This window comes from Pelobates fuscus, chromosome 5 (assembly GCF_036172605.1).
Source record: "Pelobates fuscus isolate aPelFus1 chromosome 5, aPelFus1.pri, whole genome shotgun sequence".
Taxonomy (NCBI): domain Eukaryota; kingdom Metazoa; phylum Chordata; class Amphibia; order Anura; family Pelobatidae; genus Pelobates; species Pelobates fuscus.
The window spans coordinates 261,448,019-261,474,064 of NC_086321.1; the positions used below are offsets into that span (position 1 = coordinate 261,448,019).

General features: G+C 41.7%; 1 protein-coding gene across 1 annotated transcript in view; it reads right to left on the minus strand.

Moving 5' to 3' along the window:
- Positions 1 to 26,046, minus strand: part of MUSK (muscle associated receptor tyrosine kinase) — a 200,114-nt gene that overhangs the window by 85,966 nt on the left and 88,102 nt on the right. The window lies entirely within an intron of this gene.

The following is a 26,046-nucleotide window of genomic DNA, read 5'->3' on the forward strand; positions in this document are numbered from 1 at the left end:
CCGTTATAGATCATGAGAAGGGTATAGATGCCGTCCATAGGATTTTAATGAAAGACCCAGAAATGAATACAGAGCAGATTTCTTTTATCCTGGCCCTCATAAGGTTCATTCTGTTTCACAACTTTTTCTGGTTTGAGGGGATTTTTTACCTTCAAACTTGTGGAACAGCAATGGGTACCAGGTTCGCACCGAGTTATGCTAATATTTTTGTGGCAGACTGGGAACTTCAGAACATTTGGCAGAATAACCCATTCAGGGGGGGAACCTGGTACATTGGAGAAGATATATTGACGATGTTTTAATAATTTGGAAGGGGGGAAGGAAGATCTTAAATGAGTTTTTATCTTTTATTAATCTTAATACCTATGGCCTTAAATTTACTGAGGAAATTCACGATACACACATAAACTTCTTAGATCTGACTCTATTTATAAAAGAAGGAAAAGTCAGAAGTAAGACCTATTTTAAACCCACAGATGGGAATGGATTCATTGAATTTTCTAGCTGCCATAATCGCAATTGGTTGACAAATATCCCAAGGGGGCAACACATGAGAATCTTTAGAAATTGTACAGACAGGGACGATTTTAAACAACAAGCACAAATTTTAAACAAAAAATTCCAAGACAGGAACTATCCCAATGATCTTTTATTTAAAACCCAACAAAAGATAGAAGGTTTCCAGAGGAAAGATCTCCTAGTAGATAAAGATAAACATAAGATTACGAATAATAAAAGCCATAGAAATAACTTTGATTTTGCCTTCCTCACTAAGTATAATGGCAGGGCGAATCTGATTGAAAGATCTATACGGAAGAATTGGCCCATTTTACTACAGGATCAGTATCTAAAAAGGGTCTTACCATCAAGACCGAAAGTGCTATACAAAAAAACGAATAATTTGAAAAACATTCTAGCACCTAGTATACTACCTAAGGAAGGCAAGGATAAGGAGCATTTTTTATCCAGGAAACCGAATGGTTTTTTTAAATGTGGCAGATGTAGTACTTGTAAATTTCAAGCAAACAAAACTATGGAATTTAGGAGCACAGTCACAAAGGAGGCTTTTAAAATAAAACATTTTATTAATTGCCAGAGTAAAAATGTCGTATATTTATTACAATGTAAATGTGGCGTCCAGTATATAGGTCGCACTATCAGAAAACTTCATGTTAGACTGCTTGAACATTTTAATGGGATTAATAATAAAAACTTGAAACATAGCGTTCCGAAACACTGTACCACCTGCAATGTTTTTAACTGGAAGGATTTTATTTGCATTGGGATTGATTTAATTAAACCACACTGGAGAGGGGGGAATACAGAGAAAATGTTGGCAATGAGGGAAACCGAATGGATATATAGAATGAAATCATCGGTTCCCTCGGGTCTTAATACGGATCTTGACATACTGGTTTTTATGGATTAACCTGTATACGTTAACCTGCATATATTAACTTGTTTTCATATCCCCTTTTTACCTAGATTTCTCCATATATATATATCCTTATTCTTATTTTTATATTTACCTTTGGTCCGGTTTGTGCAATGAAGAAAACAAGAGAAAGCTCCTCCATTCGTTGAATCTCATAAAATGATCCTCACTATATAGAGGTTGCCATTTTTTATAACCTTCCATGGCTTCTTGATATTATTTATTTATTTTATATCTGTTCCCTATCCAATTAAGTTGAACTTTATTCTCTTTTTATTCTCTATATTTTGTATTCATGGATTTGATATCCAACTATTTGATATTCTCCATATATTTCGTTAGAATCCACTGATTGATTGTTCATTTTTATGACCTCTTGTAGATAGCTTTTCTATGTTAGCCTTAGATATATATATGTAATTTATATCATGAATGTAGTGATGCAAATGGGCTATCATGTCCTAATTTTCCTTTTTTTTATGTATATATATACATGTAGATTTTCACATATTTTATATACCATATATAGATTTTTTACATACCACATTTTCTGCAAGTAAATTAACACAATTAAAATTGGTCTTCTCTATTTTATTAAGGCCCGATTTGCATCTTTATTTAGGATGCTGAAATTGTAATTACACAAAGATTGGATGTAGGCAGGTCTGTGAATACAGACCGCATTATTCTCGAGCGCTCCAAGTGGAGTTTTGCTCGTTTTGTGGCTGTGTATATTACACATAAAGTTTATTTGCGTTCCAGCGTGGATGACGCATGCGCACTCCGACTAACCGCACGTCATTACGTATGACGGCGCGCACGGCACGGACTGCGCATGCGCAACCGCTAATTGGCGGCCAGACCGGCGAATTTAAAAGAGAGAGAAGACCGGCAGGAATTCAGCAAGCTCCTGAGGAAGTCGTTACCGACGAAACGCGTTGAGCACCGAGCACCTGCAAGAACCCTACAATTTTGGTATAGCAGTCTAGTTTTACATGCTTTTTACTGTTAAAGTATTTGTGCATTCTTTTGCTTAAAGAAAATATCATTGACACTTTGTATGTCCTGCACTTTAGCATTTGGCACTTTACTCAAGCATTGTATAAGTATAGCTGCTACCTCTAGGGGTTCTTGATTCTTTTGTGCATGTTGCACTTTTAGATATTGTCCTAATAAATTGGATTTTATATTTTCACATATGGTATTTTTATGACATTATTCTGAATTATTCAGTATCATCTTTAATTAGATCACCACACATCTTAATGCCTGTGGCGCCCTGTAGTCTGTACTAGAGTCCAGACTTTGTGTTTATTTTTTTATAGAGGTTGGAGTGACCTCAGAACAGTGGCTTGCCTACATTAAGTTTAAAACTTGTCATTACCTTCACCACCCACCAATTTATCCTTTTGTCTACGCTATCTATCGACAGCATGAACCGTTAGAATTTGTTAACCCGACTCCTGTACCTATTCTTCCTGCGTCTCAGATAATAGCTGCTACCCGTTTGGTTGTTTCATCTCCTTTCCTTAATAGTATTAAGACTTACCAAACCCAAGCACCCCCTGAGACGCCGGCTGGTAAACTATACGTTAAAACTAAGGACAGAAAAAAGTTGTTAACTTTATTTCACACCGCCAAAACTGCTGGTCATCCGGGGGTTACCAAAACCTATAAGGGCCTCCTTCAACAGTTCTGGTGGCCTTCACTTAACCCCTTAAGGACCAAACGTCTGGAATAAAAGGGAATCATGACATGTCACACATGTCATGTGTCCTTAAGGGGTTAAGCAAGACGTAGTGGATTATGTACATGCTTGTCGGGTCTGTACACAGTGTAAGTCCCCTAATGTGAGACCCCAGGGTCTACTGATGCCTCTATATATACCCAAGAAACCATGGACCCACTTATCCATGGATTTCATTGTAGACCTTCCTCTTTCTGATGGTCAGACAGTAATATTGACTGTGACGGATAGTTTCTCCAAAATGGTGCACTTTATCCCGCTTAAGAAGCTACCTTCTGTGGTTCAATTGGCTCAGGTGTTTGCCAAAGAAGTGTTCCGCTTGCATGGGGTACCTCAGGATATTGTGTCTGACAGGGGTCCTCAATTTGTCTCTCGGTTTTGGAGGGGCTTTTGTGCTGAGATGGGGGTCTCCTTGTCGTTCACTTCCTCCTATCACCCGCAATTTAATGGTGCGGCCGAACGTGCTAATCAGTCTGTGGAATTGTATTTGCGCTGCTTCACTAATGCGCACCAGGATGACTGGTCTCGCCTCCTTCCGTGGGCTGAGTTTGCCAGGAATACGGTGTCTCATTCGTCTACTGGCTTAAGTCCTTTTGAGGTTGCTTATGGGTTTCGACCTACTGTCCTTCCCGGTGCGTTCTCCGACAAGGGAATGCCCGCCTTGGACCAGCACCTCGCTTCTTTGCGGAAGATGTGGGACCAGGTCCATATAGCACTGTCTCGTTCAGCGGCTGCTCAGAAGAGGTTTGCTGATCGCCATAGAGGTGCGGCCCCTTCTTATGCTCCGGGTGGTAGGGTGTGGTTGTCCTCCAGGAACCTCCAACTCAGGGTTCCCTCGATTAAGTTTGCTCCCCGGTTTCTTGGCCCCTACAAGGTGTTGCGTAGGGTTAACCCTGTTTCCTACTCCCTGGACTTGCCTCCTTCCATGCGTATTCCGAACACGTTTCACACCTCCCTTTTGAAGCCCTTACTGTGTAACCGGTTCTCTCGTCCCCTCGGACGGCCCATTTCCCCTCGTGCTGTCTCTAGTGATGTGTACGAGGTGGCTGCCCTCCTCGACTCTCGTGTTTCCAGGGGTGGGTTGGAATATCTGGTGGATTGGAAGGGGTACAGTCTTGGGTTCTGTCTTGGGTTCAGTCTTGGGTTTCGGTCTCTGATTTGCTCCTTTCATGCCTGGTTTCCTCTGAAGCCTTCTGCTTCCCGCCCTCCGGGCGGTCTTCAAGGGGGGGTCAGGATCCCGTGGGCGACTGCGAGGGGAGGCTGCAGTCCGCTCGCGGCACTCACCCTCCAGCCGTCCGCGGGTCCTTTCCCGGCAGACGCTCGCTGGTCGGCATCCTCTCAGTCTCGGATGCCGCCCGCGTCCTCCTCTCTGTCCCCAAGCGGCAGCATGCATGACACTGAATGCTGGGGGACCGCCCACCTGACCCGGCGTTAAAGACACAGTATGACGACCACAGTGGGAGACATAGATATCTTCCACGTGTGATTGTTAATTCTGATTGGAAGTTATCCAATCAGAATTAACCACAGGGTTTAAATACTTACCTTTCCTGTTCCTCCCTGCCCTGTTGTGGTCTTTGCTTTATAGTATTGATTCTGAACGTGTGCTTTCTGGTTACGTACTCTCTGGCTTGTTATACTGACTTTGTGACTTTCTCCTACCCTTTGACCTCGGCTTGTTTCTCGTTATTCTGTTTTCTGGTTCCCCTTACTCGGCTTGTCTCCTGACTATTCTGTGTGTGCTTAGCCCGGCCACTCTAAGGACCGGTACTGCACACTTTCTGTGTGTGTGTCTGTGTGTGAGTTAGCGTGTTGGGTTCCCCAAATCGTGACACACACAAACACACACACACACACAGACATACTGACGCACACACACACACACACACACACACACAAACACACACACAAACCTTACACTTTTAAAGCCAGTATACAGGGGCTGAGTAAGGGGGCAGGGCTGTAGTGGAGGGTATGAGCTGTAATTTGGGGGTTAGGAAATGTAGTGGGGGGATGGGGACTGAAGTAGGTTGATGGCTACAATTTGGGAAAGGGGCTGTGGTGTGGGTGATATGGGTTGCATATAGTGGGGATAGCTGCAGTGGGGATTTTATGGAGGCTCTGGTAGGGGGGCATGGGGCTGAGGAAGTGGGACAAGAGCTGAGAGGGAAGGCAGAAGCTGAGGGGGTCAAGAGCTACGTAAGGGGGACAGGGGCAGTGAGGGGGACAGGGGCTAAGGAAGGGGACAGGAACTGAGGAAGGGGATAAAAAATAAAATAAAGTGTATCCCCCCCTCTCTGAGTCTTACCTTAGGCCAGGGAGGGGTGGGCAGGAGCCAGGAGCAGGAGCCAGCAGCCAGCAGGAGCAGCATCCAGCAGTCAGTGGAGTCAGCCAGCATCTCCTGATAATGTCAGGAAAAGGGGGCATGACTTCCTCTGCTCTTCTCCCAGACCTTGGATATTAACAGTACCCCCACTCTGTATGGAACTCACAAATGAAAAAACTGATGAAAAAACTGCCTTAAAGTTTCCTTCTCTACCAAGGGAGGTCTGGAACCTCAATCAGCTAATTCTCTGTATCAAAATCAGGAATCAGGTAGGTAAGTTTAAATCGGTTTATTCAGTATAAAATCCAATAAAAGAATAGTAGTAAGAAACCAGTGGTATAACAACGGTCCTACACATTTCGTTTCCTTAGAAACTTCTTCAGGGACCACATTCAGTACAATTACAATCATAAAACATCATCAGTAACAATGAAATATCCTACCCACCCCTTCACACCCTCTTCTTAAATAGGGATATTCCTTATTTTCTCCGGTGTGTTCGGGGGAGTTCTCTTCTAATCCACCAATCGGTTTATCCTGTTTCTCCTCCCCACCACTGTTCTCAGTTGTTTCAATTACCGCCGTGAGCTTCTTTGTGTATCTGATTTACGTCTGGCTTGTGTTCCACTTCCTCCTTCAGTGCGTTCCACATTTTCAATGAAGCTTTATTGTTCATAAGGTTCATACATTAACAAAAACAGGAATAGTTTATGTCTCTTGGTCTATTGAAAAAGCGGAATTATCTTAATAGCAAATATTCAACTTTTTCATTTTTAAAAGGCTTGTAATTAGATGGAAATTTCAATCAGTACATCCTGTATAAAAGTGGAATAAATTTATACCCAATATATTTTAGATACTTCTATATTATATTAAATGTATAATTCTGTGAGTAGCCCCACATAACAAGCTGAAATAAAAAAATAAATAAAAAAAATTCTGTCAAATATTTCTACACATAAAAGATGTGTCTGTTATGAATTAATATATATTTGCAGATGAATTGCTTATTTGCAGAAATTAAATCATAAGCCATTATGACATTTCTCAGTTTAGGAAAAAAATAAAAAAAATAAAATAATGAAAATGAATAAAAGAATAAATACAAACATTTTATGAAAACATGTAGGAAATCAGGAATATCCCAATTTAAGAAGAGGATGTGAAGGGATTGGTAGGATATTTCATTGTTACTGATGATGTTTTATGATTGTAATTGTACAGAAAGTGGTCACTGAGGAAGTTTCTAAGGAACGAAACGCGTAAGACCGGTGTTATACTACTGTTTTATTAATACTATTCTTTTATTGGATTTTATACTGAATAAACCGATTTACATTTACCTACCCAATTTCTGATTTTGATCCAGAGAGCGATAAGCTGATTGAGGATCCAGACCTCCCTTGTTAGAGAAGGCAACTTTAAGGTATTTTTTTGAGTTTGTGAGTTCCATACAGAGTGGGGGGTATTGTTAATATACCCATACAGTGTTGCACTATTATTTGTTATTTTTATATCCAGCTGTATCCCATTTTTTTGTATATATCTCATACATTAACTCATGTTAGTTATTTTGTGCCTCATGTTTACACTGCATTAATTATGACAATAACACTTTAGAAAGAGCGTAATTTTATGTAGCTTTTGAATAAATACTGTTGATATTTATACAATTTTATACAAATTATGCTAGGACTGCAATTACTGTATTACAATATTATATCAACCAAGTTCAAAAGATGGTAGTATGTAAAGATCTCTTGTGTTTTCTCCTATTTTATTTTATTATCTGTTTGTTATCTGTGTTTCTGTATTCTTGTACCTAGCACTGTGAATCCTTTTTGTCAGATTAAATGTTTACTTAATCAGCTTGTGTCTTTGTTCTCTATGAGCTCACTGTTCTGAGGAAAGCTCAGGTAAACACGTTACCAAAAGGGTTAATCATATATGTCTGATCAGTAAAGTAAGGTTGTTATACTATAATTCGACTGTGTGTGGGGTAACCGAAGACGCCAGGTCTAAAGTTTTGGTGGTGGCAGTAAAGTGTGTACTAGGGTGTTAGGGTAGAAGGGATTGCAGGGATTAATTTAGTGGTTGCTGGATCTAGCAACAGGTAACCAGGGGTCTGGTGTCATTAACCCTTTCACTTCCACACTCTCCCCACTGCCTTGCAGGGGCAATAGCCCACGTTCGTGACAAGCAGAGTTGGTGTGTAAATCATGCACCTGCAGTCTCACAGCTCAATTCTCTGCCATTGAGAAATGAAATGACTTTTGTTTCTGTTTATCTAGCCCTAGCCGCACCCTGTGGCTGTGGCTCACACAGCCTGCATGAAAAAAATGGTTTAATTTTCATTCAGATGTTAGCATGCTTTAGACGTTTTATCTCCTCCTCTGTAAATTGAGGCTCTGGCAGGGTCTAGAAAGCAATTAACACAGCAGGAAATGAGAACATTTACATTAAACAGACTGCGCAATAGAGAAAGTTTAAATATTAGATCTCTCTTTACAGGAAGTGTTTAGGAAACTGTGCAGGTCACATACAGTTTTTTCTTACTAGATGCAACAATGTTGTGACTTTGTATTTTTATGTACATATATATATATATATATATATATATATATAAATGTACATATATATATACAGTATATATATATATATATATATATATATATATATATATATGTATGTATATATATATATAGTGCTGTAACACTGGCAAACCGTTCGTGCTGCAAAATACAAATATTGTTCACAGTGTGTTACAATGCCCAGATTTTGCAAAGTATGCTGAAATGTGTCTCTGATTTCAGCTGGATGAAAGCTGTTAATCAGCTGAAATCTAAGCGCTGATGCTTAAAACAGTCCCTGATTTTAAGCAGTTATAGTAAAACCTTCAATGACATGACAGTTCATCATTTGGCAGCTGTCCAGTGGTTGATAACCAGCCGCAACAAAAAAACTAAGAAAAAAAGTAGTTAAAAAGCATTAAATTTACACCCATAATAGTACAAGGGATGGTTAATATCACCAACTATGCTACCTTTATAAAGGCATTTCCATGATTTGAAACCTCAGTTAGAACACTCTGTAAGCCAAGTAATCAAAGATCTCTGACAGGTAAATCTTGTTTCTCGCGTGACTTGCGGGGACATTTCTAAAGGCTTTTCCTTACATTTTTTTTGTCACTTTTTCCCAATCCGTGTCTTTTTTAAAAATTATTTTATAGTAGCATCAGTTTATTATGTTTTTTTTTTGTTTTGTTTTTTTGTCTTTTTTGGCCAATTGTGAGGCTGAAGAAATAAAGACATAAGAGAAAAAAAAACTTCTGAAGGTAAGCTTAAAATTGTAATTTACGATTATTAGATTTATTGCCCCATCTCTCTATTATTAGGGTGAGGGGGGAGGTAGGATTCTTTTTATAGGGTTTTGGTGTGCTCTAGTCACTGGGGGAAAGACGAAGAGGAAACTTGTGGTGACTATCAATGTGCGTTATAAGTAACAAGCTATTAAAAAAAAGTAGTCAAGTCATCTTATTTAAATCTTTCAAAATGCATTTTTCTTACTAGATACAGCCATTTTCCGACTTTATATATTTTTTTGTATTGTGCAAAATGTAACACTAACAGGGTTTTCGCCAACATCCAAGTGGCTCAGTATAAATTGGGGCAAAACAGTCGGTGCAGTATGAGCCATTCAGTTTGTAAAATCCAGACTTTGTTTACAGCAGTGGTAGTCAACCTTTTTTTACCTACCGCCCACTAATGCATCTTTTTGGTTGAAATAATTTCTTTACCGCCCACCAGTTTTCGCGCAAATGCAGAATATTTTTTTAGAAAGGAGGGTGTTTAAAAAAAAAAAAAAAATGTACGTACATTTATCTTTTTATTTCTACTTAATGCAGGTTTATAAGGTTTTAACTTTATAAAGTTTAATGAGAAAACAATAAAGTAAATTGAAATGACCTTTACTAGTGATTAATGAGATCCTTGAGGTTGATGCTGCGAGACTAAATATTTGATATCTGGTTCGATTTTCGTAAGGAACAAACGAAGGTCTCTTTCAGTGATATTCAGACGACTTCTCTGTTTGCGCATATGATTTCTCATTTGTGCGTCAGCTCATCTCCTCTCCCTCCTCAATTCTCCTCCCCACCTTTTTTCCCCTTTTTTCTATTTTTTTAACCTTCCTTGTAGCAATGCCCAGTATGAAGGCTGAGCTAGGTAGCCCACTATAACAGACAGGCACACATACAGACACACATACAGACACACACATACAGGCACACATACAGACACCCACACACACACAAGACACACATACATACACACACACAGACACATACAGACACATACACGCACACACACACACATACAGACACACACAACACATACATACACACATGACACACATACAGACACACATACACACATACACACACAAGACACACATACAAGACACATACACACACACACACATACAGACACACACAAGACACATACATGCACACACAGACATGCACACACACAAGACATACATAGACACCCACACATGCAGACACACACATTATATTTAAGTCACCCTCCTGTTTCCTACATTTAAGGTGCAGGAGGGTGACTTATTTTTATTATTTCACTTTTGATAGGCTGTGTATTGCGTCATCGAAAGATGGCACTCCTCTGGTCATTTTTATTTTCAATGACTGTGTTTTTGTATGGCTTTTAAGGCTTCTAGTTATTGTCTGTCCCAAAGTGCAGACGGGCTTTTACTGCAGATGGAGGCACAGAGGTTATCTATGACAAATAAATGTTCTAAGATGTAATTTCTAGCAAAGCAGACATATCCAAGAGGTTTATATCAGAATGGCGTTGACAATATGGCTGGAATAATTCACATTTTTAGGTTGTGAAAACTTCTAGACGAGGCATGCGTTTGTGATTATTTCAAATGGAAATTCATTGGAATTTCTTAATTTAAAACAGAAACAGACATATACACACACACAGACATACAAGACACACGCATACAGACACACAGACAGGAACACATACACACATACATACACACACAAAGACACAGACAAGCACACAGACAGGCACACATACACACACACACAAGACACATACATACAAACAGACAGGCACACATACAAACAGACACACACAGACATGCACACACACATGCAGACACACAAGACACACATACAATGACACATACAAAGACAAGACACACATACATACAGACACACATATATACAGACAGACACATACACACACACAAGACATACATACAAAGACACATACAGACAGACACACATATATACAGACAAACACACACACACACACAAGATATACATACAAAGACACATACAGACAGACACACACACACGACATACAAAGACACACACACACAAGACATACCTACAAAGACACACACACACATTATATTTAAGTCACCCTCCTGTTTCCTACCTTTAAGGTGCAGGAGGGTGACTTTCCCTGGGGTCCAGTGGTGGCTCAGGTGGATGGGAGTCAGAGTTCCCACTCTGACTCCCTGGTGTTCCTCCCGCGCGGCTCTCAGTTTTAGCTAGGAGGAGTGACCGGGGAATCACTTCCTCCCAGCTCTGTGATGTCATCACAGGGGGCCCGGTCGCGCTGTTAAAGCGCCCAGCGCTGACCGGGCCCCCTCACAATCCACATCCATCGGGTGGCCCTGACAGCATGGGCCACCCGATGGACACCTCCATATGCGGCCCCGGCGGTTTGCCGCGCGGGCCAGGGCCGCAAATTGTCACGGCGGTACCCAGTCGCACGGGTACCGCCGGCTGGAACCTGCCGGGCGTCAAAACCTGGAAATCCCTACCGCCCACCTGGAATCCTAAAACGCCCACTAGTGGGCGGTAGGGACCAGGTTGACGACCCATGGTTTACAGTATGTAACAATGCCCAAATTTAGGAAGAAAGAATACTTTTATTATTTGTGTGACGGGAGCTAGGTATGATTGTTTTTATTGGTGGGTGTCTAGGTGTTCCCTTGTCACTGGGACATATGGAGGGCACTGGCATTAAACGTTGGGTGGGGGATCAACTATGGCATGCCCACCCACCATTTTTTGGCAGGCACTAATACCCATCCGAAGCCCATGGGTGAGATGGTGGGCAGTAGCATGTCTACTTCTTCTTGATATTTTTTTAAAAGCCCCCACCCTTGTATTATTATATTACAAGCTACCACACATAGTTTGTGTATCTCACTGTAACAAAAACTAGTGACAGGGCAGCATTTGCAGTCCTAAGAAAGGTCCCATATCATGGGGCCTGTAAAATACCTGGGGTGACCTTTCACTGGTCCTCCCTATGTCCCCATTTGCATCCGTTATTTATCTTTTTTTAAAATGTATTTTAATAATAGCGACATAAATTAATGGACTTTTATTTAGTTTTTTTTTTTAGGCTGAAAAAAAGAATATTAAAGGAGAAAGAAGATGCCTGATACTACATATACAGTATACAGACAGGATTTTCTTATTGGGAGGTGGCAAGGGGCTTGGGGACCCTGAGTCACCATAGAAGGTTAAACAAGGCAAAAAGCGGATGATGAAAAATGACATGTTCATGCTCTACTATATTTTATTAGTACTACGGAATTTGTTGGCGCTATATAAATAATAAAATAATAATAATAATAATTAGTAGCCTGTTGCACAGCCCCTGTAATTTTAACTATAGCTCTCACCTGCTGATCACAGGACAGGGGTAGACACTCCCCGAGTATTATTTAATTGATAGCCCCACCAAGATAAAATATTATTTTATCCTTACAAAAGTATTTGTCTTTTGTATTTAAAGAACCACTCAAGTCACTGAGACCAGTTAACAGCAGTAAAGTGGTCTGGGTGCATGCTTGGCACTTCAAGGTTAAACATTGCTGTTTTGCAGAAAGTTTACCTTGAAGGGTTAAACACACTTCTAGTGGCTGTCATACTGAGAGCCACTAGAGGCACTTCCACTGCACTGACCATGTAAAACTCAGTCACATGACGCTGAAGCTCACAGGAAAGCATTGGATGCCCATGTGACACTTGCTGAACATGCACATCACATTTGCAAGCCTCTCTTTGGAGCATTGGATTGGTTCATCGCTGGAGGAAGCCATGCCTCCGCTCAACAGGCGGAGAGGAGAGCAGTGCTTAGGGAATCATAGAATCATAAAAAGAGGAGTAAAATCTTAATTTTATTATTTTTTATGGAAAACCACAGGGACGAGGGGAATCTATATATAACAAGGGACATGAGCACTATAGCAGTAGGAATACAGGCTTATATTGCTAATGCTTTAGTGTTCCTTTAATGGTTCAAGGGTTAGCAGCTTTTGAATGCGAAGTCAGTAAGTCATCTCTTTTAAAACTGCTAAATTTACAGATGGTCTAAAAGTTATTGTCATCAATTATTGCAAACACATATTGCATCACTCTCCTACGTACTTTACATTTTACAGACATGTGAATAATGTCTCAAACAGACATACAAAAATTACCTAATGTATTTTGTTTAATTTTTCATTAGATCATTCGGTCACATGCATATGATTAGAAACCCTATATGCATTACTCCATACAATGGGAAAGCTTGGGAATATATGAAATATTTAAATACATTTCTGTCATGGACCTGTTAGGATTATTAGGCATGACAACTTCAGAATAATCCCTAAAAACATAAAAATGATAAGAACTTCAATAAGTAACAGCTGTTCTGATAGTATTGCATGGCATTTGTTGGGTGATTAATATAATAGAGCAGAGCTTCATATTATGTTTTAACTTAAATGATTTTTATATTTCAACCATATTTTATTTTAGCATAAGAGTCATAATACTATAAAAGGTTTCTATAATTTTCACACTTATCATGTCAGTTGTATTTCCGAAGAAATGTAATAATTAGTTTCCTTCAAGTATTACATACTCAAGAGCTGCATATTTCCAGTTCGAAATAATCATATAGTATATGTATTTATTTTTTGGAATTATGACCTACACCAGACAATTGATAATTTTTAAATACATCAGCAATTTCTTTAAAGTCTGGAATGTCTTGGCCTCTCTTGGATGGCACTCTTGAGAATGTTCAATTTTGCATATTTTGTTCCTGAAACAGTTTTGTGGATACCTGCAATGTCTTTATTATATACAAAACCAGATCTCAACAGTTGCCAAAAGTACTTTTAGTGATGTTCATTGTCTTTAAAAAAAATATTTCCAAACATCAAATAGAGACTGCACACACCTTAATTCAAATTACATTTGTACACTGGTGCTGGTTCAATATAGCTACCAAAGAGCACTATAAATGGACAACAGCTCATGTAAAGGACACAATTTACTGTTTAAAACAACATTAAATGATAAAATATCTTGAAGTTCATTGTCTCCTCCTGATGCACAGTTCTCAGAAAATGTGAGATAAACACTGGTATCATGTCCAATCCACACTGTGTATGTATCTACTCTTGATATCAATGATGCATTTCGATGACCAATTAGCTTTTTCTGATCATGATAAAAACCAGCGTCATGAAGCTCACACCTCTGACGGCTCTGTTGGCCTGAACATGAAGAGGGATCTTGTGTTATTTTTTCTTATTATTAACCAAAATATACTGTGCTTACCTGTCTATTTTGAGGAGGAAACTAATACCATCCTTTGATACTAGAGTTAGATATTTAATTTTGGCAGAATTGCAAGTCGAATTCATACGAATGTGAGCCAATCGGCTATTGGGCCGAAAAACAAATTCCACCCTGCCACATACTTTAATCAAGAAACAACCAAAATAGCCAATGGCTGAGCTATTTCGGTTGCTTAAGGATTTAAGATGAACGATTTGCCAACTGGCAGTACTAGCAGTCAACAGGCAAAAAAAAAAAAAAAAAATTAGTACAAGGGAGTTTTTATACCTAACCCATGCTCCCACTCACCATGCTGTAGGCATATCTGCTAAGCAGTGAGGAGCCAGTGGGCATGTAGACCTGCCCCATGCCCACATCTTTGGGCATCAGGTTGACATTCAATTTAAAGAATGGGCAGTGGACAAATACTATCCATATACTCCCCATTGTGGGGCTCTAAATAAAAAAATAAGTCAGGAGGTTAATAGTGTCACACTGTGCCCCATGGTGGGACTCTAACAAAATAATATTTAATGGGGGTACATAGTGTCCCCACATAAACCCACCATTGCATAAGTGGGTGCTTTAATTAAAATACCTCCTGTATTCCTGGATTGCTAACATCTATTACTATAGATTTGTAACCATTTTACCTGTAGTTTGCCTGTAGTTTGTATTCTGTGCATGCAGTATGTACTATAATCATTTAATGTTTCTGACCAATATTTCATGTAGACACTTATTAATATTTTGGGTGATAGAATTTGTTTTCTAAACTTTTCAATAGTATAGAACACATGGATACTCTACCCTTCTCCCCCCCCCCCCCTCTTTTCTCTTTCCCAGTTGTAAATACCTCCATATAACTGTTCAATCCCATTCTCTGTTCTTCAGGCCTCACTCAACTCAGTGAAAGACTGCATTTTTTCTACCCACTTCCCACCCACCCTCCCCTCCTCCCGCCCACCCAGGCTCCCCCTAAATATATAGCATGCTCCTTCAGCTGTTTGAGATTCTCACCCAATTACCTCTTCATTCTCCTAACATCTTACCAATAGCTGCTTTTCTTTTAACTTGTTCAGCCATCACCTCCAAACTTCCCCTGCTACCTCTTGTCTCAAATCCCCATGGTATCCTTTAGATTGTAAGTTCACGGGCCATCTAGCCAAGCACTTTGTATACGGGCAGGGCTCTCTTACCTCTTGTATTTGTCTGTGTATATTGTACGTTTCTCCACTAATTGTACAGCGCTGCGGAATCTGTTGGCGCTTTATAAATAGCAAAAATAAATAAATAAATAAATAAATATGGAGGTGCTTAGAGTCTCTCACAGTCCCCACCCATGGTCAGCAGTGGGTGCTCTAATTAATGAATGAGGTAACTAATGATGCAGCTGTGGCTCTAATATTGATAAAGGGGAACATATTGTCCCCCTGAGCTCCCAGTCATACCCAGGCCTCTAGTCACCTCCCAATAAAACTCACTCTAATATTACATTCCAGACATTCCAGACATATTCTTTCTTCTTTAATTTTCTTTTCTTCAACTAAAAAAAATGTAAATGATTGTCCCTGGCATTGGTGTATTGTTCGAATTGGTGTTCACGACCATCATATTGCTGAGCATTGCACATCCTAAACAACATTTTCAAATAAGGACATATAGTCTATTGAGTCCATCTAGTGAAAGCTATTTCATACATTTATAGTGCAAATGTATAGAAATAGTTCATAATAGGAAATAATGAAGACCTAAAGTGCATTGAGTAATAGGCACCCTTTTTAAATAAAAAACAAAAACATCATTGATGGATTTATCTCTGCTACAACATATACTTCCTCCTATGCATGCATATTTATGGTTATTTGGCAGTATATCTATGCAGTATTAATAAGCTCAATAGTACTTTTAAACTGGGAAGTTGTGCCTATATTGTCATGGATCATGGGGTTCCCATGTGCACTTAATTTTACTAGCCAAAGCATATGGCTAAAAACCTTTGGATTTATTTTGTGGATGTCAACAGGTCAGATAGAGGTAGAACACACAAAATGAACATATTTACACTTACAAAGGAGCATACCATATTTATTCAGTCATCAAGGCATACAGCCATCTCCAGCCTTTAGGCTGAGCTGCAATCAGAAAGAAAAAACCTGGCAGCCCACCCGATATGTCTACTTCCTCTCTGACAAATGCTGTCCTCGGAAATCTGATCTCTTCCCTTTATACTTTTTCTGACATCCTGCTGAGAATCTCAGTTTCTAAAATATAACATTGGAATTGTGTGCCACCAACTGACATCAACCAACTTCTTCTGGGTGTCAGTAAGAGTCATTTCTGCTCTAGGCTGGATCCAGTTTCTTATTTCATGCTGGAAGACTCTTAGAATCCCTAAGAGATGAGCGGTATTTAGAGATCCCTTTCAAACACAAAAATAACAATTTGCCACAGTATAATATGTTTTCTTCTTTAGGGTGTGCATACAGGTTAAACAAGCCACAAATACCTGTTATTTGATGAGTGGGCTTAACTGCCAACACTGGCGGGTGGAGTTTTCTGGTACGTGCTATTAAAGGGACACTCTATGCTTTAATGCATTATATAGACAACAGATAATATAGGTGATAGATTAAACACTATGCAATTGTCTAAAATAATAAAAACAAAAAGATAGTGACCTTTAAGGGTAAAATTTTTTTGCAATTCTTTATTTTTGGTGCAGATTTGCATGTAACATACGTGTACACTTTTACACCATGGTCATATACAGTGGATAACATCGCATGTAACATTATGGCTTAGTAGTTATGTCGGGTTAGTGTAGTGCACATTTTTATGAGTATGGCCAGGGGCGTATTAGCCGCGAGGCAAACAAGGCATTTGCCTTGGGCGGCATTTTCCAGGGGGCGGCAAAAAATGCCGCCCCCAAATGCCCAGGGCAAATGCCTTGTTAGCCTCGCGGCTAACAGACATGCTGGGCGGTCGGGCGGCGCGGCCGGCGAGAGAGCACTTCCAGAGGTGTGTTTCCCTGGTAGTCCAGTGGCTGCTTGTCGGTCGGGCGGCGCCGTAGAGTGAGGCTGGGAGCCGGAATATGACGTCATATTCCGGCTCCGCCTTCCAGCCTCACTCTGCGCTCAGAGCTCAGAGGAAGTGCTCCCTCGCCGGCCGCACCGCGCCACCCGACCCCCCAGCAGCCACTGGACCACCAGGGAAACAAACCTCTGGAGAGACACCCCCCCCCCCAGCATTCCCAAAGGTAAGGAGGCTGGGGGGGGTGTTTAAATAAATTTTAAAAAAATTGTTAATGTGGGTGAGTGTGTGTGTCTGTGAGAGTGTGTCTGTGAGAGTGTGTCTGTGAGTGTGAGTCTGTGAGTGTGAGAGTGAGTCTGTTAGTGTGAGAGTGAGTCTGTGAGTGTGAGAGTGAGTCTGTGAGAGTGAGTCTGTGAGTGTGAGAGTGAGTCTGTGAGAGTGAGTCTGTGAGAGTGAGTCTGAGAGTGTCTGTGAGTGTGTCGTGTGTCTGTGAGTGTGTCTGTGAGAGTGTCTGTGAGAGTGTCTGTGAGAGTGTCTGTGTCTGTGAGAGTGTCTGTGTCAGTGAGAGTGTCTGTCAGTTAGAGTGTCTGTCAGTGAGAGTGTCTGTTAGTGAGTGTGTGTGTCTGTTAGTGTGTGTGTCTGACTGTGTGTGTGTTTGCCTGTGAGTGTGTGTGTATGTTAGTGAGTGTGTGTGTCTGCTAGTGAGTGAGTGTGTGTCTGTTAGTGTGTCTGTTAGTGAGTGTGTTTGTCTGTTACTGAGTGTGAGTGTGTCTGTTAGCTAGTGTATGCGTATCTGTCAGTGAATGTGTGTGTGTATTTAGAATGCGGGGCGGGGGGAAGGGTTGGGTGGGGTGGCGCAGGGGGAAGGGTTGGGCGGGGGGGGGAGGGGGGCGCCTGAATTTTGTCCTGCCTAGGGCAGCACAAAACCAGGATACACCACTGGGTATGGTGGTCTGTTGGGTTGTAACGAATTGGTCGCTGTTAGGGGTAGTTGACCCCCCCTACGTGTAGTGCTGCGGGGGATGTGTGCCAGTGATGTTTGCTAGATCGAGGTCATTTAGATTTAGGTAAGGTGGGAGTTGGCTTTGCTATTGCGTTGCCTTCACCTGGTGGGGGGGCTATGATTCCTATTAGTGTCTACGTTATCTTCCGGGTAGGTTCCTCCTCTGGTGAGTAAGATAGTCGCTAGTGTGGGCTCTGGCTTTTGGCCAGTTCTGGCCCTTGTCTGGAATTCTGAGCCCATGTCCCCTTAGTGTTCCTTCTTTCCTGACACTTCTGTGCCCTGTGTGGGAGGGGGGGAGAGTCGCTAAGCGGTGTGTGCGCTTCATGTGTGCTGTTTGGGTGTCCCGGCAAGGCATGTGTCGGTGTGTGGGTGTATGATTGTAGGCAAAGTAAGCGGAGATGTATCAACAAACATGCTAAAACATTTTTAAACTGTGATAGTCTCATATATGTCCCTGCAGCTTGGGTCTGCTGTTTTCAGGTCGTCGATCTCCTATCTCCTCTGTGGACAGATGAAAACATATCGTTGTCAGAGTTCGTCCGAGGCTCTGTGCCTGGCAGCTCGTGGGTGGCGGTGTGACATGAAGGTAAGTTCAGTGCCGCCAGGAGTGCGGGAGCGTCTGCAGGGTCTGTGGCCTTGTAGTGCTTCCCTTCTTTGGTGACCCACATTGTGTGTGGTGTTGCCCATCTGTAGGACATCCCTTATTTTTGTAGGGTCTGCGCGAGGGGCTGTATGGTTTTTCGCCATTTTAGTGTGGCTCTGCTGAGGTCTTGGAAGAAGGAGATTTTGCATTCCTCGAAGTTATATGGCGTCTTCCCTTTGATCGCCGCTAGTAGGCTTAGCTTGGTAGACATCGTTTGGCACCTAAGGATGACGTCACGTGGTGCAGTTTTGGGGGCCCTTGGGGATTTGGTTATTCTGTATGCCCCATCAAATGCAAGGTATTTGGCCTCTTTCGCTGGCATTAAGGATGTCACTAACCTTCTCACGAAGTGTGGCAATTCTTCTAGGGGTATTGTCTCTGCTATTCCTCGTACCTTTATGTTATTTCTCCTTCCCCTGTCATCCAATATGTGTATTTGTCTGTTCGTTTCGGCCTGTGTATCTTGCAGGTGTTGCACCCTGTCGCTCAGTGCTTGAAGTCCCTTTTGTAGGTCTGTCACGTTTCCCTCAGTTGTCTGTGTACGCCTTTTAACGGCCTGTACCTCCGTCGTGAGGGCTGCCAGGTCCGCCTCCCACATCGCCCTAAGATTGTTTTGGAGGCCGATGAGCATGTCTTGGAGTTCCCCTTTTTGTTGCCGGGGCTTCTGTCACGGGTGGGTATGGGGTCTCTCTGTGTGCCGGTGTTGGACTTCGGCGTGAGATCCCGCCGTCGGCTCCTGAGGTCGAGGGCTCTCGGGAGAGTGAGGCTTTTTGCGGTACCGGTACCGTCGTGGGTGTTGCGTGTTGCAGCATCTGGCATATGTCTTTCTGCGTTCCGGTGGTAGTCGCGGGTGTCTTTTGGTTTCTCCTGCCCATATTGCCTGCCAGCAGGGTTAGGAAGTCTGGTTCGTCCCAGTCTGGGAGGCTTCCGTATGCTGAGGGTTGTCTGCCGGCGTGGTAGGCCTTGGAGCCTCGGCTCTGTCTTTTTTTCCCCTCGGGGTGAGGAAAAAAGGCATCGGCGGGTTCAGGGTGATGTGCTGCTGCGGTATCTGCCCTTTGTTCGGCTGGGTGTGCAGTGATGCCGGTGATATTTAGTGGATTTTATTTTTTGCACTCAGAGCTATGTAATATGGTGTCTATTCAGTTGCGCTTAAGGGGTACAAATTTTTTATGCAAATCCTCCCCTATTGCATCATTGGTGCAACTCAATCTGACTCGTAATTATATTAATATAATGATTTATGACATAAAACAAAGCATAAAGAGGCACTACTAGGGGCGGTATGTGTAGGCCATTATATGGTTTCTTTAAGCCATGTGCTTCTGGCTGTGAGATCACAGGCCGGCCTACTTTAGGAATCCTCTGAATAAAAACCAGATGTAGAAAAGATTCAGGCTATTTGCACCCTTTCTAGAATGTAGACTACCATCAGCTGACTGTTTTACCCCCAGCCCCACAAACTGGGGCCTTTGTAAGTTTGTTCATGTTTTGTATTGTACCATATGAATCCATTGTAACACTTGGCATCTGCTATAGCTTTTTGCAAGTAATATGCTGCAGTTTATATTGTATAATTATTGTGGTAAATTGACATTCAGCTAGCATCTGTTTACTTATTATAGTTATATAAAATATGCATTTAATAGTACAACGGTTTGTGTATTTTCTATATAAATTTTCGACCATAATACCATGATTGCTCAATTATGATATATTAATTAAAATATTATTATTCATCTTTAAGCCACGGCCACAACACTCATGTTCCGAGTATGCATTTTCTGGTAAGGTACTGAGTATTTTGCTCATACTTTAGCTTTGAACCTCCAGCTGGAATCAATGGGTGCTCAGGTCATGAGAGCAAAATAAGGAGATTAGCTTTTGATATTCAGGTTCCAAATTTATGGAACGTCTCAGTGATTTATGTCTGCATTCAGATCATGGGAAATTTGGAAATTATAAATAAAAAAATGTATTTCTGTGCCTCCAGAGAACATCTGATTTAACATCAATGTGAAGTAAAAGTTTAACAATATGAACTACAATTAATAGCTATAGTGGCAACGGATCATTTGTATCTATTTAATATATTATTATATTATTTAAATCTAACACTTAAAATTATGAAATATACAGTTGCAAGAAAAAGTATGTGAACCCTTTGGAATGGTATGTTCAATAAAAACATGGCAACATTTAATTATTTGTGGTGTTATTAGTTTAAGCAGACTGTGATTGTCTATTGTTGTGACTTAGATGATGATCAGATCACATTTTATGACCAATTTGTGCAGAAATCCATATCATTCCAAAGGGTTCACATACTTTTTCTTGCAACTGTACCTATCATCCAGAATTGTTTTGAAATTTAAGTGCACTTCAGATTATTCTAGAACACAGAATTCTAAATTCACTTCTTTCATTATAACTACTTTCATAATTCTAGCAATTTTACATGATATATGTGACTGCACAAAGGGTTCATTAGCAATTCAACTGGATGCAATGTATAAACTTCTGCAAGCGTACAGGATATCTTGTCACAATCCAATGCCATATGGATGTAAAAATAAATTTTCATTTTTCTTTTATAGTGCTCTGCTAACTGTAACACAGCAGAGTAAAATGTAAGTAGATAGCTTGCATCCTGTGCAATTGGATGAAATCTGCTTTAGTAGAATGCATTTCTATATTCAGAACAAATCCTGGCCTATAGACTAAATTGGGTAACTATTCCAAAACAAAACGGAAGCTTGTGTCATTCCAAGGTAGAGTGACATTTTCTGGACCTTCCAGTTGTACCTTTAGTGCAAAGATACTTTTCATATTAAAATGTCAGCTATCTGCTATACTTATTCAGTCAAAGAGTATGGCCGCAGTAACTCTGCATTGATAGCATTCTGGATGGAGAAGCCGCTAGCTCAATAAAGTGATACAGGTAAAAGGAATTACTGTTATTTTTATTTAAAGAGCAGTTATTTCTAAAGGTTACTAAGCACAAAGGAGTTTATGTGAACTTGTGTCTGTGAAATCCCCAACTAGTTTTTTTTTAAATTTAAATAATGCATGTTGTTGATTCTAAACAAAAAATGTCATATCATGCAATTCAGCTAGGTTATAAATTATAGCTAAATTAATAGAATTAATAAAATAAGAAACTGATGGTAACATTTTTAGCACCAGAACAATATGGCTTTGTGTAGTGGTTGTGGTGCAAAACCACTATTGGTGCAAATTATGCAATTTTTATTGGGTTGGGGGGGGGGGGGGGGGTTCATCTAATAGTCTGGGAGGGAACCATTTTGATATCTTTCAGTGCAAACGTTTCAAAATTTATTTTTTACATTACAAGCGTATTTTTTACATTACAAGTTATTTAAAGTAGAGAATTCAATGAATTATTCACTAAAGTATGAATTGTTTGGAGCTTAAAGGGACACCACAGGCGCCTAAAGGACTTTAGCTTGCTGAAAAGCTTTAAGTGTGAAGCGTATGTCCTCTTTTTTTCATTTTGCGAGAAGTGCAGATTTCAGTAGAAATTGGCACTTTAATAAATTAAAATGGTTACACCCCCTTGGCTTTCAAGCAGACAACATGTAGTGTTACTTCCTGGTTTGTTTAGCTCAGTGGAACTAAACTCAGGAGGCAGCAATTGCTCAGAGCACCTGCCTTGCAAAGACTTCTCATTGACCTGCCCTGGGATGTCTGTGATTGGAAGTCTGGGTGGGTTAGAAGAGAAGGGCTGGCAAAGGCTGCAGGAGAACTGCATGTTTTGCAATTTTTTTTAAATATAACAAAACATGTAATAAATACTATATGGTACAAAATACACCAATAGTTAAATATGTGGTGCGCTCAAAAATTTATACTCTTACCCCTAAGGAATATTGTTGAGAATATTTATATATATAAATATTCTCAACAGATACACTCACATGGAGGAGAGCCAAAAGGGACAGGCTCAAATTACATCCACTTGTGTGTACTAAGGTGACACAAAACCTCTTCTTTCTTTAGTAGTGATGTCCTTATATATAAAGGAAAAGAAGAAAAGAGATATGGAAGCAAAGGTGCTTCTAGTACATTAAACTCTGGATACAATTGGATAGATACGCAGTGCAGTTTGCTTCTCACCTCGTAAAGAGCCCAGACCTAACTCTAAGTATGTTCCTTTAAGGGACACAACCCTTCTTTGGGCTGTTGCAGCAGGAGATGATCCACTGGACAATTTATATGTGCATAATCAGATTTGTTAAATGTATGTTAAAAGGTTTACTTCAGGGAGATAATGCCAAACAAATCTTATTGATTTGATTGGGTAACTGAAATATTAGATAAGGGTGGTGCATTAGACATTGCTTAACTAGATTTCAGTAAGGTTTTTGACACTGTTGCACATAGAAGGCTTATCAATAAATCTTTAAGTTTGGATTCAAATATTGTTGAATGGGTAAGGCAGTGGCTGAGTCACAGGCAACAGAGGGTTGTAGTCAATGGAGTCAGGGCCGGATTAACATAGGGGCTGATGGAGCTGCAGCTCCAGGCCCAGGCCCATGGAATAGGCCCATTGGTTTAAAAAAAATTTTTTTTTTTTTACACACTACTCTTAGGATTGCCAGGTATTTCTCATGTATTTATTAGGGTTGCCAGGTATTTCTCAGGTATTTGAGGCTGCCTAGCCGGTGCCGGTATTGCAGTAATACAAATGTCTGTCTCAGTATAAACATAGACTATTCTGCAATACCAGCGCCGGCCAGTAGGGGTCGTTTGTGTGGAGAGAGGCAGTGATAAGAAGTTACGGCATCTCCCTACCTGCCTCTCTCTACTCACTGATCCGCAGGGGAGCAGCTCTGCACAGCGAGTCCAGACAGCAGCTCCGAGACATGGGGACGCTGAGACATTGGGACACTGGGGAACATGGGGACCCTGAGCATGGACGTCCGCAGGAATTTGTCCGGGGGGGCGGGGGGGTGGGGTGGCATAATTGTAATGACATCCATGCTTGGCCCCTTTTTGACAGTGTCATGAAAGGGAAGGAGCATAGTCATTTTCACATAAAGCAAGGATGAATAGCGTTTTCACAACTATGGTGTCAGGAATATATGTTTGTATTCCTGACACTATAGTGTTCCTTTCATCAAATTACAGGAAGATTCTGGTCACCATAACAACTATATCTAAATGAAAATGCTGTGATGCAAGGAGGCCCCTGGGTGCTCTTTCTTTGAAGGGGTGAAACCGCTCTCAAATGGTTTACCCCCAAAGGCTTCCTTCAGCTCCAGATCTCCAGGTCGCTCAGTGGTATTCGACTTCTGAAACAGAGAGTCAGGAAGTGCAGATTGACGTTGGGCATGGGTGCCGCTGATTGGCTAGAGTGGTCAGCTGACACTCGCTACTTTCCGATTCATAAAAATGTTTTACGTTTTCATGAATGGGGAGCTACTGATTGGCTTAGAGTGCTAGCTGACCCATCTAGCCAATCAGCGGCACCCCTACCCAGCGGCCCTCTGTGTTTCCTGACACTCAGTAAATAACAGTGAACACATTAACACTGATATTTTTTTTTACCTGGGGAGATGAGAAGGTCCAAAGTTTCCCTGCCAGGCCCAGGTACCAACGCCTTATGATGTGGTGTCCAGAATGAAGTGCTCCAATCTCATTTTCTTCTCCTTCATTTGACACAGTCTTCTTTGTCTTCTGAGGCTCCTTCTGCTCCTTTACCTTTCTGCTACTTTCTGCTTATTTTGTGTCCTTCTGCTCCTTTCTCTTTATGATCCATTTCTGCTCCTTGATGGTTCTTCCTGCTTCTGCAGACCCTTCCTGCTTTTAACTGCCCTTCCTGCTTCTAACTGCCCTTCCTGCTTCTTTCTGCCCCTTCCAGCTTCTTGCCGTCCCTTGCTGATCCTTTCTGTTCCTTCTGATTCTTCCTGCCCCTTCCTGCTCCTTGCTGCCCCTTCCTGCTCCTTGCTGCCCCTTCCTGCTCCTTGCAGACCCTTCCTGCTCCTTGCAGACCCTTCCTGCTTTTTGCAGACCCTTCCTACTCCTTTCTGCCCCTTCTTTCTCCTTGCTGCCCCTTCCTACTCCTAGCAGACCCTTACTACTCCTTGCTGACCCCTCCTGCCCCTTGCAGACCCTTTCTACTCCTTGCTGACCCCTCCTGCACCTTGCTGCCTCTTCCTACTCTATGCTGCCTCTTCCTGCTCCATGCTGCCCCTTCCTGCTCCTTGCAGACCCTTCCTGCTCCTTGCAGACCCTTCCTGCTCCCTCTTCCTACTCCTTGCTGCCTCTTCCTACTCCTTGCTGCCCCTTCCTACTCCTTGCTGCCTCTTCCTACTCCTTGCTGACCCCTCTTGCTCCTTGCAGACCCTTCCTACTCATTGGTGACCCCTCCTGCTCCTTGCTGACCGTCCCTACCCCTTCCTGCTGCCCCTTCCTATTCCTTGCTGACCCCTCCTTCCTCTTGCAGACCCTTTCTACTCCTTGCAGACCCCTCCTGCTCCTTGCTGCTCCTTCTACTTTACCCTCCTGCTCCTTGAAAACCTTTCAACCCCTTCCTGTTTCTTGCTGCCCCCTTCTATTCCTTGCTGACCCCTCCTGCCCCTTTCTGCTCCTTCTACTTTACCTTCCTCTATGCGGTCTCCCCCACCCCCCATCCCTCACTTACCTGCTCTGTAGGCTGCCTCTGTGCTGCTCCCCTGCGGTTTCAGTCATGAGAGAGAGGCAGGGATAAGCTGTAGCTTCCTGCCTTTCTCCACTCACTGGCCAGCGCTGGTATTGCACTGTATTCTCACACTAAAATGAAAAATAGCAGCACAAACTGAAAAATCCGGGGGGGGGGGGCAAGTTACCTCCTTTTACGGATGCCCATGACCCTGAGACACTAGGGACACAGTCTCCCAGTGGCCCCTAGTCTGTGTCCCCATGTCTCCCAGCTACTGTCCCTAGTGTCTCAGTGGCCCCATGTCTCCCAGTGTCCCCATGTCTCTAAGTGTCCCCTAGTGTCCTAGTGACATCAGGACACTGGGAGACATGAGGACACAGGCTCTAAGGGACACTGGGAGACATGGGGATACAAACACTAGGGGACACTGAGAGGCATGGAGACACAGGGAGACATGGGAACACTGGGCGACTTTGAGACATAGGAGACATGGCAGTGTCCCCATGTCTCCCAGCCAGTGTCCCTAG